The sequence below is a fragment of the Crocuta crocuta genome, unplaced genomic scaffold (genome assembly GCF_008692635.1).
Source record: "Crocuta crocuta isolate KB4526 unplaced genomic scaffold, BGI_CrCroc_1.0 scaffold505, whole genome shotgun sequence".
NCBI lineage: Eukaryota > Metazoa > Chordata > Mammalia > Carnivora > Hyaenidae > Crocuta > Crocuta crocuta.
In genome coordinates, this window is record NW_027528808.1 from 136,174 (window position 1) to 141,084 (window position 4,911).

A 4,911-nucleotide genomic window follows, 5' to 3' on the forward strand; every position below is an offset into this window, starting at 1 on the left:
ATATATATAAATGGAATATTAATTGGCCATCAAAAAGAATGAAATCTTGCTGTTTGCAATAATGTGGATGGAACTAGAGTGTATTATGCTAATTGAAATAATCCATCAGACAAAGACAAATATCATATGATTTCACTCATTTGTGGAATTTAAGAAACACAACAGATGAACATAGTGGAAAGGAAGGAAAAATAAGATAAAAACAGATGGGGAAGCAAACCATAATAGACTCTTAAATACAGAGAACAAAGAAACAGGTTGCTGGAGGGCAGATGGGTGGAAGGATGGGCCAAATGGGATGGGCACTAAAGAGGCCACTTGGGATGAGCACCGGGTGTTATATGGAAATGATGAATCATTGGGTTCTACTCCTGGAACCAGTACTACACTGTATGTTAATTTGAATTTAAATTTAAAAAAATCTGAACAGATCAATAACAATCAAAGAGAGTAATTCAATTATCAAAAAACTTCCAACAAGGTAAGGCCCAGGACCAGAGGCCTTCACTAGAGAATTCTATCAAATATTTAAAGAATGAATGCAAACTGAAACTTGTCCAAAATATTGAAGAGGGAACACTTCTAAATGTATTCTATAAGACCAGAATTACCCTTATACTAAAGCCAGAATGACACTATAAGAAAACTATAGACCAATATCCCTGGTGAATATTGGTGCAAAATCTTCAACAAAATATGAATAAACCAAATTCACCAGCACTTTAAAAGGTTTATACACTGGGCACCTGGGTGGCTCAGTAGGGTTAGCATCCAACTTTGGCTCAGGTCATGGTCTTGTGGTTCATGGGTTTGAGCCCCGCATCAGGCTCTGTGATGACAGCTCAGAGCCTGGAGCCTGCTTTAGATTTTGTGTCTCCCTCTCTCTCTGCCCCTTCTTCGTTCATTCTCTGTCTCTCTACAGCTGAATAAACATTAACAAAAGGTTAAAAAAACACCCCACATTTGACAAACTAGGAATAGAAGGAAACATCACTAATCAGCAGAGGGATGCAAATAAAAAGCACAGTGAAATATCACCCATACCCATTAGGATGGCTACAAAACAACAACAACAAAAACCAAGCCCAAACAAAGTGTTAGCGAGAGTGTGAAGAAATCAGAACCCTTATGCACTGTTGATGGGAGTGCAGAACAGTACAGCCTCTATGAAAAATACTATGGTGATATCTCAAAAAATAAAAAATAGAACTACAATATGACTCAGCAATCCCAATTCTGGGTGTTTATATTCACAAGGATTGAAAGTGGAGTCTCAAAGAGATATTTGCGCACCCATGTTCATAGCACTATTCACAAAAAGCCAAGAGGTTGATGGGAAACTGTTCACTGATGGTTCAATGGGTAAACAAATTTTGCTACATACATACAGTAGAATATTATTCAGCCTTAAAAAGGAAGGAAATCCAGTCACCTGCTACAAGATGGATGAAACTTGAGAACACTATGCTAAATGAAATAAGCTGGTCAGAGTAAGACAAATACTGTAGGATTCCACTCTTATAAGATATCTAAGGTAGTCAAATTCATAGAAATGGACAGTAGAATGGTAATTACCAGGGGATGAGGGAAGAGGGCAAAGAATTTCAGTTTTGCAAGATGAAAAAGTTCTGGAGATCGTTTTCACAACAATGTGAATACACTTAACAGTACTGAATTATACACTTAGAAAAGATTATCATGGTAAATTTTATGCTATGTGTTTTTTACCACAATTTTTAAAATGTACATTATATTACTCAGAAGTAAATATTAGTGAAAAAAATCTATGTTTTGATTTATAAATAAAAACATAAAGAAGTCAAGGTAAAAGAACTTAAGAGCGTCAACTGTGTTTATAAATGGGTGGTTGGAATGCAGAATATTTATACTTCCATGTCCACGCTTTACTTGTATTTAAGGCTGGGTTGGGGTTTTGTCAGGTGGTTGGGGAGAAACACTACTCCTGTTGACTCATTACATAACACAATAGAAACAATTTATTATTGATAATCAGATCTCCCTGTTTTCTCTATGATTAACAAGCTGCAACACTCTGGATGATTCACCCAATTTATCCTGATCCCAAACTACTTATATGTAAAAATCAGCAATTAGAGCTAGCCACCACCTTGATCAAGATATAAAATATATATACTGCACTTTAAGAGGTTCCTAATTAGTCTCTTCATCTCTCAGCTCCATGTAAACTTTGATCTGCATTCTGTCACTATATATTAGTTTTGCTTGCTCTAGAAGTTCATATAAATGGAATCATACATCCTGTATGCTTTTGTGTCTGGCTTCTTCAAGTCAGCACAATGTTTTTGAGATCCACCCATGCTTTTGTCTTTTTAATTGCTGAGTAGTATCCCATTGTATGTACCTGTTTACCTTTGATATTGTTTTAATGAGATATCAGGAAGAAGTCAAAGTAGACATTTATGTTAAATCAGCAATTTTGCTTGATCAGTTTTCTATTCTTTTATAAAGGATATAATTTCTTCCTTTACCACCCCTTTATCTCTCTAGAAAATATTTTATTCAGGTCCTGTCCAGCCTTTTCTATGTTTTCTTTTTTTATACTCTCTTAGTGAAAATAATTTGATTTATTGAGTTCGTTCTGTCTCTTCCAACTTTACCTTGGGTTGTGACTGTCTCCTGCAAAGAAAGCTTCACTGCCATTCAGTACTATGCTTGTGGGTGCTTGGCTTTCACCTACATCTTGTTCTGGCCTTGCCACTGGTTTAGCTTCCTTCCTGACCCTGCCACTGGTGACCCTTGATTTACCACTGTATTTTCCCATTTCTTTTCTTTTTTAAAAAAGAGATTCTTCTCTCTTTCTTAGATAGGAATTTTTATTTCATACCTCTAGCATAGCTATGCATTTATTACTGTTGGCATGATATGTGTATTTATTAATATGATATTGTTATTCCAAAACCACAAGTATAAATTTTCAAATTAAATATTGTTAAATACTTGCACTCTCATCAATGAAATCATTCAGATACTTATGAACCTTGTTCACATGCTAAAGCCCACTGGGGGAGATTGAAAAAAATTACTAGCACCAGGCTACACCCACAACAATTAAAGCAGAATTGAAATCAGACTAGGCAACTACATTTTTAAAACTCTCCACATGACTGCAGTGTGCAACCAAGATTGAAAACCACTGTGCTAAAGTATCAGTTTTTTGGTTAGGCTTTCCAGAAGATCCTAAGAATGACTTCTAACTCATTTGCTGATTTTTCACTCAGTGCTGTTTTGGAGAGCTAGTAGTTCCATTAGCATCGAGCTGGGAATTGGCAAACTGGTCCATGAACCAAACCTATCCTGTGGCCTGTTTCTGTGGGCCCTGTAAGCTATGAATGGACTTTACATATTTGAATGGTTGAAAAATCAGTTCCCACAACTGAGTCACACCATGAACAAATGGACTCCTGAGAAAAGATTCTACAATAAAGTTACAAAAGACTACAATAAATCTTCCTGGGCTTAGCCAGAGGCACTTCCAGCCGTTTAACAGTTACTGTGCACTAGTTTTAAGAACACTTACTTTTAAGCCATAGTTCAACAAACTTTTCCTGGAAAGGATCAGTTCATAAATATTTCAGCCTTTGTAGGCTTTTCAGTCGTTGATGGAGCTAGTTAAATCTGCTGCTGTTGGCCAAAAGCTGTGTTCTAATATAACTTTATGTATGACATGGACATGTAGAATTTCAAATAATTTTCACGCCATAAAATACTATTCTTTTAAATTGAAGAAATAGAAAGTAATACTATAAGGAGTATTATTCTTAAAATTTTTTAATGCTTTATTTTATTTCGTTGAGAGAGAGAGAGAGAGAGAGAGACAGAGCATGAGCAGAGGAGGGGCAGAGAGAGCGGGAGACACAGAATCCAAAGCAGGCTCTAGGCTCTGAGCTGTCAGCACAGAGCCTGCTGCAGGGCTCGAATCCATGAATGCAAGATCATGGCCTGAGCCAAAGTTGGACACACAACTGACTGAGCCACCCAGGCACCCCTAAAGAGTATTGATTTTTAATAGAAAGAGGATTCTTGACCAAAAATACACCAAAAGATAAAATTGCTATTCAATCCTAATTAGCTATAGAAATGCAAAAATTAGAAATAGTAGCAAACCGAATCCAGCAATGGCTAAAACAGATAATACATTATAAAGTTGTGTTTATCCAAAGCTTGCAGTGTTGGATTAACATTAAGAGATCCATAATATAATCCAACACATTAATAAAATAAAGGATCAGGAAAAGGATAATCATCACAAAGATTTCAGGAAAAAAAATATACTATAAAATTCGATAACCAATCAAGATTAAGCAACAACAATTCTCAGCTAGGCAAGAATAGAGATATTTCTCTAAAATTATAACAGGTTTTTTTTTTAAACTACATCAAACACCATGCATGATAGTGAAACATTAAAAGCATTCCATATTGAATCAAGAGGTAAAGATGCCTCATATAATCAGTTCTGTTCAACATCTTACTGAGTTTCCTAGGCAGTGAGTGAGTACAGTAAACCAAAATAAGTACATACATACATTTATACATAAATTACTAAAATGTGTAATAGTGAACAAACAAAACCACCCTCACAAAAGACTCAAGAGAATCTACAGAAAATTATAGGAATAGAGATTAACCAATTAATTGCATGTAATATTAATATACACAAAAGAATTATAACAAACAGAAAATAATATTTCATAGTGAATATATAATTTACAATAGCAAAAAGAATTGGTTATGTAAAATATACTATGAATTGGCTCACTTTGCAACCCTTCCACTTGTAAACTCCATGATGTTCTGTTATAGCAGCCTGAATGGGCTCACACTACCTCTCTCTTTGATATTCAAATTGCATATTAGTATAGTTAGCCT